Here is a 14302-nt window from a genome sequence, read left to right on the forward strand (position 1 = left end):
AGAGAAGCAGAGGTTTAACACGCTCCCCAGGGCCGGAACCTCAGCAGGGGCTTTCAGCCTGCAAGGGCGGGGCTGACCTGCAGATGGGGGGCTCTGCTCAAGGGCAGGGAGGCCTGACCACGTCATCGGAACAGCACCGGTGCGACTCCTTCGCTCTTTCTTACAGGAGGCCTCAGAGAAGAACTATGTCAGCCACGTGCTCATTCAAGGGCGCAACCTGGGCCAGAGGACAGGGCAGTTGCGGGCAGGCCCGGAGCAGGTGTCCCAGGGGCGGGAGCCAGCAGGCAGACCTGGGCTGTGAGGACAACGCAGTGATAACAGGCATCTTAGGGGCCAAGTCCCGCTGCCCAGTGTCGAGGCACCGTCTAAATGCGGCACATCAATTTTCTGTGCCTGCCCCTAGGAGAGGCGGCACTCCATTTTACAGAGGGGCCAACTGAGAAATGGAGGGGGCAAGTCATGGTACCTGCCCAAGTCCCACAGCCAGCAGATATCAGGTAGCAACAGACACTGCCAGGGGCCCTCATGTCGCACCGGCATGAACGCAGACACTGCCAAGGCCGTCAGCTCTTGCTGCCAAGGACCTCAGCCATCACCCCCCCAGCAGTCACCCTGAGGGGTCTGACACTTGGGGGAACAATGCCAAAGCAACACGTTGCTCCACAAGTGTACGCCTCCTCCCCTCCAGGCTGCTGCGGGGGACACAAATTCCCTTTCCCTGAAATGAGCCATGAAAGGGATTCACTGAATCCGCTTTCTTCCCCGATGAGCCTGCGAGGAGGGGAGGGCCACAGCTCAGAAATCACCATTCCCCCCAGCGGCCAGCATCACCTCCGGAACTCTGCACTGGGCGAGAGCAAGGTGGCTGACACAGCTCCTTACCTGGACAGGGCCCGCTGAGATTCCCCCTTGCGAAGGCTTCCCAAGAAGAATTTAGTACCGAAAGGAGATTGGCCATGTAATACTCATCATAAATAAAATGAACACACCATGGACAACCTCCATTCAAGTACCCGAGCAAGACGCTTGCTTCTGGCGTGTCCGGGGCTGCGGGCCCAAGGGCGGGTGGGACGGGGTGTGAGCCCCTGCAGCTACACTGCCGACGGCACACGCTCCGTGGTCCTGCCCCGGGCTGGCTGGCAGGTGCAGACCCTGCCCAGCCTCGCTGGAAATGAGCCTCCTTCCAGGAAGCCACTGGGGAGGGTTGGGCCACAGCAAAGCAGGTGCCGTCACACGCAGGGACAGCAGCAGGGGTAGGTACTACCATGAAGCGGCCACCTCCACAGGGACATGGCGGGCGACTCAGCACAGACCCAGACACACTGGCCACGGAGGAGAGTGAACACGAGGACACATCCATGGGAAGTCACACTCACGCCCACATGGCCGCCTGCCAGGTCTGTGGGCACCCCACCCGTCCCTGAGGCTGGCATCGCCTTTGGGTGCTTTAAGGCCAAATTTGACACTTAAAAAAAGGTCAACCATGTATGATTCGTCAAACAACAAAGCGAATGCATCATGGAAGACCTCTCTTCAAGTACCGCCAAGTGGCTCTGGTAAGAAAAGCCTCACTTCTTCCCCCAGATTCTCCAGAACCTTCCCATGGATGGGTGGCACACAGAGGGTGGGAGGGGGCACACAGCATCGGGAGGGGGCATGCTCTGCGGTCAGCTGTGGCGAAGTCTCCCTGTTTACCCTGCAGGGCTTTGATGCCCAGCTCCCACCCGCAAGCCCCCCAGGTGGGATGTGGCACTGAAAAATAGGTGAACCGTGTATGATTCGTCACAAATAAAGCGAAGGCAACACGGATAACCTATCTTCAAGCACCGCAAATTAGCACTGACCAGGTGCCAATGCCTCTTCTCCAAAGCTGGCCTCCTCCAGGATGTCCTCCTTAGGATGAGAGAATGCTGAGTGTTGGCAGACTGGCTGCCAGAGGGTCAGGGGTGAAGACTCAGAGGCCCTGGGTTCAGCCACCCCGCCCTAGACCCTGAAGTAGCCCAGACGTCAACATCTTCGCTGCACTGGTCCTGTTATCTAAGAAGGACTCCCAGGAGGGACTGAGCTTGGAGAGGTCAAGTGCATGAGTTCACTGTTCTGGTCCCTGTGGGGTATTTCCTCATGTCACATTAGCATCAAGGCTGATGGCTGTGATCCCTTCCTCACCAGTCTTGTGTCCTGGAAGCCCTGCAAAGCTGGAGTACATTCCCAAGCTGTTGACTTTGCAATGCCAATGATAAGGAAGATGATGGGGAGGGGGGGAGTCAAAATCTATTATTCTGTGGGGTGGTACTGACCTCAGAAGGTGGCCTCATCACCAAAGGCGGATATAACTTCCAAGAAGTCTCCCTAAGGAAAAATTTCATATTTCAGGTTAATGGTCCAGTAGATACCTGATCTAAAAAATAAACCCTCTATTGTTAAAAGTGAATGCACAGACCTGGCCAAAAGTGCGCACATCACATCATCCCAGGAGCTGACACCTGGTGAGGCAGCCTGCCAAGACAGAAGGAGACTCTGAGGAGGGGGCACCAGGGTAGGACTCACTTTAAGTAGAGAAGGAAATAGTGCAAATGACAGCAGAGACATCCAGAAGATGATGGCGGTGTATGGCCAGATCTCATTTTTCCTTCTCCATTCTTCATTATCTGGAGATAATGAAATAAACAACAAATGCCATTGAATCCCAGAAAAGACCAGCACAAAGAACAGGAAAGTACACATGGAAATCATAGGAGAAAACACCCTATCCATGAAGGAACAGCTGGCCTTACCAATCAAGAAGGCATAATGATTCAGAGAAACTGATAAAGAAAGAGACTGAGCCAGAATCAAGTAAAAGCTAGCAGACCCCTCCTCCAAACATAGAGAATACCAGGAAAGATGCAACCATAGCCAAAACCAATGGGCAAAGAAATGCAGAGGTGTAAAGGATGAAGAAAGAAAAGCCCTCAGAGGCCAGAGAAGAGGGAATTTAGTTCAGAGCACTGGGTACAATCCATGCCAACCCCAGGGATGTGCACTGCCCAGAGCACTGGGAGCCATGTGACCACAATGTCCACCAAGAACAGCAGCTGTGACCACAGGGAGTGGCGTGGAATAGGACCTAGAAAACTCTGCGCTGGCCCAGTGTAATGACAACAGGGTTTGCTTCTGTTTGGGCTCTGGGGAGAATAAGGCCAAACCCTCGCAAGGCTGTGTAGTGAGGGTTTATACCAGCCCTCACACAACACACTTAAGCCAATAATAAAGAAACAGATAAGTGAAAAGTAGTAGGAAAACTGGTACCAAAGAGCGAAAGCCTTGGGGTGCCAGGCAGAAGCAAAATGCAGAACCCTCATGTTACAGCTCTTTTGCACAGGTCACAAAACAAAACAGAAACACCTCATTCCCATAGATGATTATGTCATCATGGAACGTTATCAAATCTAGGAAGAAAAATACTATCATGAATCAACAGACTCAAGAAAGAGGTGTCATACCTCAAAGTTTAGAAAAATTATATCGTAAGTATTTTTAAAGGGACTAAATAAAGTAATTCAAAAGAACCAGAAAGCATAGGGCCAAATAAAACACTATGGACAAAAGCAAACAGGCAGCTGAATAAAGAGCGACAGTCACACATTTCCAGAGATGAATGGCCTCACAGAATCTAGTGCCCCAAAGTCTTCCCCACAAGGTATATGAAGACCCATTAGGTAACAAAGTCCAGCTAGGTAAGAGTGATACACACAAGTTACATAAAAAAGCTAGTGAAATACATGGGTGGAGGGTGAGGCGGCAGGGTCTACAGAGCTCTAGTGGGAGAAAGTAGGGCGAGACTTTTATACCTAGCTAAGCTGCCCCTTGTGTATAAAAGCACGAGCTACATGTTCTCAATGTGCAAGGACTGAGGGGAGTCTGTGAGCTGTTTTAAAATAAATAATGATACAATTCATCTCATCAAAGATGAATTCAAATTAAAATTCAGGAACAGAGAAGACTGAGTTTAAGGGGAAAAAAACTCACAGTCAAAAGTGAATCATTTAAGCATAGGGCGATGATTAAATAACTCCAAGATTTGTGATTTTTAGAACAAAATGCAAATATTTATGATTTTATGTTACCTAGACATAAATGTAGGTGGTGGGATGAAGTGTAAGGGTGTTGATTTTCTTTGTATTTCAGAATTAGATTTGAAATGGGAACAATTAAAAAAACATAAAGATTCCAACTATTTAGTGGTTTTCTTAATTTTATAGGGCTCTTTTAGAAGTTACTCTCTCCTGGTAGAGCAAGAAGCATTTACAATGCTTCCAATCTTCTTTAGGTAAGCTCAAAATTATAGTCAACATTTTTAAAAAAGATTAGATGCAGCTTGATCCCATATTTGTAGAATATTTTCAATGAATAATAATAGTATTTAACAATAAATGCTAGAATATTAAATAACAGATTGTTAATAAAAAGATTAGGTACACTGTGATCTCATTATTTACAAAATACATTCTCTTTGTCTATTTACCTTCTCTTTACATGGATGATCAGACAGGAGTTTGAAATTTCTAAAGCCCTTCATGGTTATTTTTTGGGTACTTTTCTACCAGCAAGAAACTGAAAAAGAACTGCCACCTGGCTCACACTCAGTGAGGGGTGTGGCTTCCCCATCAACAGATTGGGTGAGCCCCCATTCACCTAGCCCAGAAGAGTGCTGATCCTCTTGCCTGACCTGGCCGACAAGCCTAAGAATCCCTCCCTCTACAATTTAAAATGGAGAGAGGAAGGGAAAAGCTATGTTCTTTTTTACAAAACAAAACAGCAAGAGCTTCGTAGCACCCCCTTTTCCCTAGTCATTTGGGGTCTTGAATCCAGATCATTGTCAATGTCTGTCACAAACAGGCTGCATAAGGCTATGGGCACTGGGCACCTGTCTTTCAATTTAAGGACCAACCACACATTGGTGTACGTGGGCCCGGAACCAGCTAGAGTGTGGGTTCCCGCCAAAACAGCATCAGCTCCAAGAAGATGCCTGACGAGATGTGATACCGAAAAGAGATCGACCGTGTATTGGGCATCATTAAAGAATGCGAACTCACCACGGACAACCTCCCTCCAAGTACCGCGAGGTGGCACTGCTCTCGGCTTCCCCACATCCACACGGTTGCGAAGTCTGGGCAGCTTGGGGGTGGCCTCTGAGGGTGGATGGGTCACTGAGGAGAAGGGGGCCAGCTGGCTCAGTGTCCAAGTCAAGTCCATGCTCCCTGCTGTCCCCTGGTTCACCAACCCAGATTTGTGAGCACAGGGATGCCATCTCCTGTGCTAGGCTGTCCATGCAGGCGACAGTAATGCAAAGAAATCAGCCGCGAGGTTCTCGCTGTTAGTGAAGCACAGAGCTCGGGAAACACCCATGTACAAGAACAGACGAACCACAGCAGTCACCAAGAGGATCCTGGATGGGTGGGGCTGCTGCGGGTTAGTGAGCCGGGGGCCACGGGGTCTGCCCCCTGCCTCCTGTTCTCCCTGACTCCAGCAGCTGGCTGATCAAAGATGTTTCGAGCTGACCTCCGAGGATGCATTTCAGTGTTGATGGCTTTAAAGACAGAGCATCTCACAGCCTCTCCGGCTTGTCCTCGTCGCCAGTGGCCCAGAAAGTGGACTCAGGCTCAGCGTGGAAGCTGGGGTTAGTGGCCAGTGACATGCTTCTTCGAGAAAGCGCTTGCTGTGGGCTCAGCCATCCGGGCACCTACCTCGGAAAGAGTCTGGGCCCAGGAAACCTTCCGAGGCAGAATTTGACACTAAAAGAGAGGAGAGCCGTGTATGACTCGCTTTGATGAATCGAATTCATCACGGCCAGCCTCTCTTCAAGCACCATAGCGAACTCTGGCAGGAAGTCCATGCCTCCCCTGCAAAGGCGGCAGCTCCTTGCCGGAGCCCTGGAAGAAATGGGTGGGATAAAGTTGGGTAGTGGGCCGAGTGACATACTCCCATAGTGACCGCATGCTCACCCGAGACGCACTTACCCTAAGCATGGGGTGACAGGGATGCAGCTCGTCTTCCTGGCCTAAAGGGGACGCCATTCCTGGTAGCCTCTCAGCTGCTGTGAGGAGCAGCTGGGCAGAGAACCAGGGCCGCTTCCAAAGTAGGGTCCTTCTGTGGAGAGACAGGATGCTGGGGGTCAGAGAACCAAGTGACCCCAACAAATGTAAACAATCACATGCCCTGGGAGAGCTAGGCTCCTTCTGGTTCCACCCCAGAAGGCCATGTCAGGTCCCAGGAGCGATATTTCAAAGTGATAGGGAGGAAGGAGCAACCCAGGGTGGGGGGGAGCACCACATTTCAAGAAAACACACTTCCCTGATAAAGGTTGTCCAGGTCCCCCATGCAGTAGCCACGAGAAGTCTGCTGCTGCTCACCCAGAGTTGGCAGAACCTCCTTGATGTCTTCCTGGGTGGGTGAGGTGGGTTCTGAGGGTGCGTGACTAAGTGGCCCTGGTCAACCAGTCACACACCCTGGACAGTGGGGACACCAGCGTCTCTTCCAGAAGTTGTTTGTGGGCCCAGGGAGCCCCCCCTTGAGTATCTTGTGGGGTGATACTGGTGACAGAACCACAGCCACCCCCCAGGGGGCAGGGCCCAGGGGAAGGTGGACTGTCCAGGCTAGGGGTCAAATGACTTACAGCTAGGTCAACACGGTGTCCCTGGCCGACCAGCCCTTCCTGTCTCCTCCACGAGGCCAACAGCGCTGAGACGTCATCCACAAGGTCGCCACTGTGTCCAGGAAGTCCTCAGAGGCAGCTTTTGGTACTGAAAAAAGCGTTGTCCATGAATGATTCGTCATAAGTAAAGCGAATCCACCACGAACAACTTCTCTTCAAGTACCACAGAAAGGCAGAGACAAGACAGACAGGGGCCCCTTCCACTTCTCCAGGCGTGGCCTCCAACCACCGTCCTGTGGGCAGATTGGACACCGCGTTAGTGAGACGGCTGACACGTGTTTGGAGAACACACTGGACTTTGGGGGCCACCCACTCACCTCCCTGGGAGTGGTGCTGGCTCAGTCCCCCTCTGGAGCTCCAGTGGGGCTCCCGCGTCCTGCAGGCAGCGAGGCAGTGGCCGCTCCTCGTGCTTCACTCCGTGAGCTTGCACAGGTCCCAGGTTCCGTAGCCAACCTCCTTCACAGCTTATGGGAGCCACCGAACTGAAGGAGTTCTGGGGAGAGCCCCACGGCCACCCCAGAGCGCTCCTTGTCCCTGAGGCACCCTGGGAGCGTCTATGGAAGGTCCACCAAACTCTGCCTCCTGGGAGCCCCACTCTGTCCCCTCCTCTGCTCCACCACCCACGCCATCCTGATGAACCACCCAGGAAGCGATTCCAGTAAGGATGCCACAGATGTCACTCACCAGACCTCCTCCCAGACGACCGTGGCCAGCGGGACCGTGCTCCATTCCGATTCACTGCTGAAAGAACCCAATCCTCAGACCAAGGCAACAGGAGACCACCCTCACCCCATTCTGTGGCTGCACAAGTCCACCGCACCCCTCTGCAGCCACAGCCATCACCAGCCAAGCCTCTCGTGGCCTCTCCACCTGGAGAGCTCTTTGTCCTCCCCTCTCCTACAGCAAAGGCCGGCAGGAGGCACAGGCCAGCCTCGCACTACATCTCCATTTCCAAGCCCATTTTCCTTTCAAAACACCAGTTCATTCACAGAGCAGCTGCCAGTCCTGGCTGCCACCACCTAGGCCCTGCCGTGGTCTTCCTCCCCGAACACCTCCTGTGCTCCTTCGTGGCAATGACTGCACATTGACTGCACCCAGCTCCCCTGAACTAGCCCTGTGACTCCCTCATCTCCCGCCACCTTTGCCCCACACTTCCCGGTGGTCCAGTCCGAGGTCGCTACCTCAGCATGGATCTTGGCAATGCCAGTAATGACATCTTTTCCCAAAGTTCCCTGGTTACCCACAGTCACCCTAGAACCCTGAATCTCTGGTCCACCCCCTACTCAGTCCCCTACTTCTTGCTCCTGACCCTGGATGGGCTCACCAACAGATCTGTGGTTCCACCCCAAGGCCCTCCCACATCTTCCGTCAGCCCAGATCTCCAGGGAGGATGTGGGGGCAGGCGCACCATGGCCATCCCCAGTGTGATGGTTGCAGAGCCGACCACATAGACAGGGCTGATGGAGAACGTGGGGTGTCACAGTAAAATCCCAATGTGCCCAAGCCTCTGAGGCGGCCTCTCCCACACCAGCTCCATGACCACCCCATGCCCTGCCAGGCCTCCTGGCCTTCTCTGCGCCCTCAGACATGCCAGACGCCACACCCTCCCCTGAGACCCGCCTAGCCCCGATTGCCAGCTGGTCTACTGCCAGCTGTCTCACTTCCCTTCCCCAGAGGAGCCTTTCCAGTCCCCTGTATTTAGCAGAAATGCCCCTGCTTGCATCTCACTCTGCTTTTCTATCCTCCATAAAACTTCACACGGATAAAGCGATGCTTCTTGGTCTGAGCATCACTGTCCATCTCCCCTGGCAGCTTGTGAGTCCACATGAGCAGGATTTTATCTCATTTACTGCTCCAGCCCCAGCATAAGGGAAACAACTAAGGTCTAGAATCATCTAGAGTACAGAGGCACTTAATCACTGTCTGCAGGATGACCGAATCATTCCTCATGGACTGATCAATTCAGTGGTTCTGCTGAAGACAAGAGTATCTGATCTCCAAGAGAACCCAACTGAAAGGTGTTGTGAGCATGGCTGCAAGGCTTCCCCAAAGCAATGGCAGTAAAGGTTGGACCCGCAGGGAAGGACGCCAGTGAGACCCACCAGACACAGGTTCACCAGGAGGAGCCAAGCCACGTCACCCGCGAGGTGGGCATTGCTTCCAGGAAGCCCTCCCAGGAAAGGCCTGACCCTGGAAAAGAAACTGCCCAAGCGCAGACACCATGAGGCTGTCCAGCTGGGAATCAGACCCTTCACCACCTCCCCCTCACGCTGGTATGATCGCCAGGGTGTCCATAAGGAAGGAGTGGTTCACCTGCAGCAGGTGGGGTGGGTGGGGCTCTCACTGGTCATCATCTGTGCAGATACCAACACCCCTTCCAGAAGCTCAGGCCCCCTGGGAGCACCTCTGCACAGAGCAGACCCTGTCCTGGGCGTAGCCAGCGACACGGAGGGGAGGGGTGGCCTGGGACGTGTGTACATACCCGAGGGGGCGGTGCTGAGCCAGGACCTCCTCCCAGGGCACTGTCCGGGAAGCCCTCCAGAGCAGTATTTGATACTGAAAAACTGGATGTCCCTGTATGATTCGTCATAAACACAGCGAACACAGCAGGGATAACCACTCCTCAAGTACCGAAGGCTGGCGCCCACGAGGCGTCTCCCCGCGGCCTCGCTTCCAGCTGGCCCCTAAAGATGAAGCAGGGCAGGGGTTAGGAGGACAGTGGGCATTGCCTACTGTAAACCCAAGCTCTCCTCCCCATTGGGGAGGGGCCCCCAGCTCTTCCCAGGAAGCTCCTCGCAAAATCAGCACCAGTGGCTCAGAACAAAGAGACCCAAGCCAGACACCTGACGAGGGGGGCTCATCCGGGTCAGGCACCAGCAGGGCTGAGGGGCACATGCCCCTCCCTGAGTCTGTCCTGAGAAGAACTGGGTCAGCAGGCACCAAGGGTCAGCGGGCAAGGGTCATGATGCGTCCTCTGATGGACCACTGGTGCCCAGCAAGGACAGTTCTGCTCCCCGTCAGAGTCCTCGGGGCACACGTCCAGGTGGGCTTTGTCCTGGAGAACCAGCTGAGAGGTGACTGGCCACACGCGGCCAGCCCCAGCATCACCCAGCACCAAACAGGTCCCGAGGCCATGCAGCCAAGGCCTCAATGCTGCTGTGTGGGGACCACATGGCTTCACCCTGTTGGGGCCCGGGCTCTGTGACAACTGACCCCAAGTGGAGTGATCTCCAAAAAGGCACTGCGGGGTGACCCGCCCTGGGTGGTACCTGCTCAGGTCTGCCTCCTGCTGGCAGCAGGATGTGAGGGTCAAGGATTAGCCTTGCCTACCCCTGCACTGGCACCGACAGCGACAGCCTCTCAGGAAGAGAGGTGTCCTGGTCTTCCCGGGACCTCTGAGCTGAGAGATGAAGACCAAGGCAGTCGCATCCACACAGCATCCCTGGACCGAGCTGTTCTTGGGAGGGGGTACAGCCGGCACTGGAGGCCTGGCAGCAGAAGAGGCCTCTTCACTGGTCATGCTCTGAGGGCCTCTGGGCCAGGGACCCATCAGCACTCACATGCCTCCCCCACCCCGACTTGATGTGGGGCTGGCATGCTCCCCTCCCCGAAGGGGCCCTCACCATGCTCTGGGGCCAGAATGAGGTCCGTGCGCCACATCTGTCGCCATTTTCAAGGACACCGGCACCTTCTCCAGCGCTCTTGTCCTTTCCGGGAGGCATCCTGAGGGTGGAGAGAAGTCTGGGGTTAGCGGCCAGGAATCAGCCATCAGTAAAGTGAGCCCCACACAGGCACCGCGGATGTCGCAGGGACGCTGGCGGCCCCAGCAAGAGTCCACCCAAAAGGGCCCCACAGGCCGCTCAGCGAACCTCAGGTCAGGTTTCAAGAATGGGGTGGAGGGGCCTGAGCCAGTGTTCCAGTCCCAGCCTGAGCCCCCAGGCAGCGCTGAGAGCAGAGATGAGGGCTGGGGTCCCCATCAGGAGAGGCGGAGGAAAGGCGCCAGACCCGTCTCCCCAGGACAGGCAGCGGATGGGACACCCGGCTTGGAGGGCCACCTCATGTACGTGCCCCTGCAGTGAGGGGACGGGGTCAATGTGGGGACAGAAGCCGGGGCCACGTACTTACATGCCTGGGGAGGGGCCTCATCCCAGGTGGGACGGGACTCGAAACAGACCCCCAGAGGGATCGTCAGGGAGGCAGGAACCTCTCCCAAGTGCCCGATGCCTCCAGGGGCTGCCCGCCAAGGTCTGGGGGCAGAGTTCAGTGGGGGAGAGCCCAGCCCGGGCAGGCTCCTGGCCAGGCCTCCCTGGACACCCTGAGGGACACGTACACAGGCCCACCTCTGGAGCTGACCCGCATCCCACACCCACTCCGAAGTGAGTGGCACTGAGGGGAGGCGGGTGAGTGGGTACAAAATGTGAAAACATTAATTTCACTGGGAAAACTCCGAGGCCCCCCTGGCTCTTCCCAGTGCCGGCTCCCTCTCAGGCAGCACCCCAGGACGGCCCCGGTCACACCGACACGCAGGGCACAGCTCTGTGCAGAGTTTGATTCTCAGGAAGAGGCTAACGGGCCTCCCGCACTGGGCCTGGCCGCTCTGGAAGTTCCTCCTGAGGATGTGCCAGATCCCAAGGGTCAGTCAGGGCTGGGCACTCGCATCCTGTGAAGGAAGCAGGGGCGCCGTCAACTGTCACACGAGGAGGCCCAGACACCAAGTCCAAACCCCAAGGTCAGAACCACACTGGAAAGTCTCCCGACACAGCCCAGCCCTTGGGGTCCTCGGAGGGGGCGACAAGCAGGACCCAGCGGGTGGTGTGCAAAGCCGTCATAACAAAGCCTCCCCTGACAAAATGGCACGTGATGGAGCCCGAGACGCGGTTGTGACCATGAGACGGCCACCCCAAGGGCTCCTCCACCCGCACTGACTGGGAGCGGGTGACAGAGGGAGAGGGCCTGGTCACCCACTGGGGCGGTGGCCTGGCCCCAGCGCGTGGCTCGTGTTGCAGGGGCAGACCCTGGGGCCTGCTGCACCGGGGCTGGAGTCCGAGAAGGCCTCTGGGCCTGACGCCACCCTACAGAAGAGCAACCTCATGGCAGTATGTCCCATGGGGCCAGCACAGACACCCATCCCCAGAGCAAAGTGCCGCCGAGCCCGGGACACCCCAGGGGGTGGGGCAGAGACGCCGCAGCGAACGCACTTAGTCTGCAGGCTGAACGCGTCGACCGTCGTCCACCGACAGCAGCATTAGCATCACTTGGGAACTTGCTAAAAATGCAGAATCTTGCTCCCTGAATCAGAATCTGCCTTTTAACAAGATCCCTAGGTGATGAAAATCTTAGAAGCATTCGAAAGTTTGAGAAACACTGCTCTTGCCCACAATTCTGTCTCTATCTCACACACCCCAGAGGTGCCGGGGACCGAGGTGCCGGACTCCTCAAGCATGTGCTGTGCAAGGTAAGTGGGTCCAAATGAGGTGGGTGGCCACACCACATCCGTCAAGAACAAACAGGACATTCAACGGGCAGCTGCTCGGGGCCGCGGGCAGGGACGGCTGTGCTCCTGGAGGCTGGCACCTCCTTCAGGAAGTCTTCCATGCTCGAGTGCATGCCAAAGATGTAGGGAGGGCCCGGAGCGGGCCCCCAGCTAGCTGCCTAGAGGAATGCCTGACTTGCATGTCTCCAGGTCCCGTGGGGCTGAGACTGAATCACAGGGAAGGAAAGACAGCGGTGTGATTATCAACATCTTCCAAGCAGCCCCAAACACCCAGCTCGTAGCTCCACCCCAAAGCTGGTGTTAGTTCAAGGAAGAGGCGCGAGCGGCTGGATTCGGGTCACTGATCTAGCGATTATGGGTCTTCCACAAAGGCATGCTGGGCGGCGGGCCCTTGCTCTCTTGCTGAAGGTGGCACTGTGCCGAAGAACGCTTCTGAAGCCAATTTGGATGCTCAAACAATGGTTGTCCGATATTAATCACCATGAATAGAGAGACCATACTACGGACAGCCATTCTTTAAGCACCAAAGAACTCGTTCATCCAGCGGAGCATGTTGGTGTCTTCTCTGAAGTCGGTGATCCTTCTAGAAAGTTCTCAGGTGGTCCAGACAGTAGTGTGAGCGGGTCAGCTCCACGCTGAGGTAGGTACATGCTTGGGGAGGGGGTCAGTCACATCCTCAGGTGGGGGCAGGGGCAGGGACTGGCATCAGGGGCCCAGCCTGCAGGTTGGCTTCACGTCCAAGACGCAGGGTTTGAGGAGCCTCGAATGCCGAGTCACCCAGACCAGCGTAGCACAGGGCCTCTGCCAAGCGGGCCCCACCAGGAGGGAGTCGGGTTAGAGCACAGGTGCCCCCACACAAGCCGCTGGCACGTGCCCGTTCCACGAGGTGGGCAGGGCTGCCACCCGAATCTCGACGGCTCCGGTCACTGTCCCGGAAGTCCGCCGAGGCAGGATTTGATACTCAAAAAGAAATTGTCCTTGTATGATTCATCACAAATAAAGCGAACACACCAAGGATAATTTCTCCTCAAGTATGAAACAGCAGCACGGACAGGAACACCAGCAGCTCCAGGTCCGTGGCCAGGACGAGGCTGGCCAAGGGCAGCAGGCTGTGCATGGACCAGAGAGAGCACACATCTCCTCCACTGGCGCCAGGCGTGGGGCGCCCCGATGCGGGCAGCACACCGGTGTGTGCACAGCATCCTGGGCAGGGCCACGGTCACCCCCTCGTGACCGGTGAAGCTCTGGGTGCCAAGATCCACTCACATACCTGAGGGGGCTGAGCGTCGAATCTCCGTGTCGCTCCACACGTCCCAGGAGGGAGCGTCATCCGCACCCACCCACCCGGGGTCTCGGGGCGCCTGGGCGGCTGCAGCCCAGGAACTGCACCGGTGTCTCTGGTCGGCCCGCACCTCTCGGCCGCATGCAGGGTGGCAGGTGCCGCGAGGCATCCCGGGCGCACTCGGTCAGGGAGTGCCAGAGGCGGGATCCGAGGCCCAGAAATGGACGCTACGGTCTGCGCTCTTGATACTGAAAAAGTGGATGACCCTGTACGATTCGACATGAGCAAAACGAACAGGACAGGGATAACCACTCTCCAAGTACCAAAGGTTAGCTTAGCGGGGAAAGAAAGGCCGCTTGGTGCCCGGCGCGTCCTCCAGGCGCGGTCCTGGGGGCGAATTAGACCCGAGGGTTAGTGGCCAGGCCCAGTTCACACGCGCGTGGCCGGCCCCCGTGACCCGCCCCCGTCCCCGCCACCTTCTAGGAACCAGACCACACACAACGCAGCCCGCAAACCCACCCGCCCAGAGGCCCAGCGCCCGGCCCGGCCCGGAATGGCTTGTGCGGCACCCGCCAGCCTCGCCGACAGCACTCAGACACACGGTCATGCACACACACATACCGCCTCCTCGCGGGGTGGGCTGGGTCCAAGAAGCCTCCCAGACACGTTTGATACTCACAGAGAGCTTGCCCTTGTATATTCCATGTCAATGAACCGAATATACAAAGGGCAACCTCGCTTTAAGTACCAAACAGTAACGCTCGCTGGTCCACCGCTACCGCTCACGCCTCGCGTCCCGAGTTCATCCTAGGGGCGGGAAAGGCAGGCTCCA

At 56.1% G+C, this 14302-nt stretch overlaps 1 long non-coding RNA gene across 12 annotated transcripts; it reads right to left on the minus strand.

The window, feature by feature from the left end:
• Nucleotides 1-1048: 1048 nt before the first annotated feature.
• Nucleotides 1049-13921, minus strand: LOC119239385 (uncharacterized). 12 transcript variants are annotated; one of them, XR_008550668.1, is made up of 4 exons: nucleotides 10318-13921; nucleotides 8797-9378; nucleotides 2441-7435; nucleotides 1049-2349 (listed from the first exon to the last, which is right to left on the minus strand). It is a non-coding gene; the product is annotated as an uncharacterized LOC119239385 (long non-coding RNA). The 12 variants fall into 12 exon arrangements; XR_008550666.1 differs by having other exon boundaries at nucleotides 8797-10182; XR_008550672.1 differs by having other exon boundaries at nucleotides 2441-6782; nucleotides 7379-7435; nucleotides 8797-13921.
• Between the last annotated feature and the right edge of the window lie 381 nt (nucleotides 13922-14302).

The sequence above is a fragment of the Talpa occidentalis genome, unplaced genomic scaffold, assembly GCF_014898055.3.
Source record: "Talpa occidentalis isolate TD23 unplaced genomic scaffold, MPIMG_talOcc4v2.1 talOcc4.11, whole genome shotgun sequence".
Taxonomy (NCBI): Eukaryota; Metazoa; Chordata; class Mammalia; order Eulipotyphla; family Talpidae; genus Talpa; species Talpa occidentalis.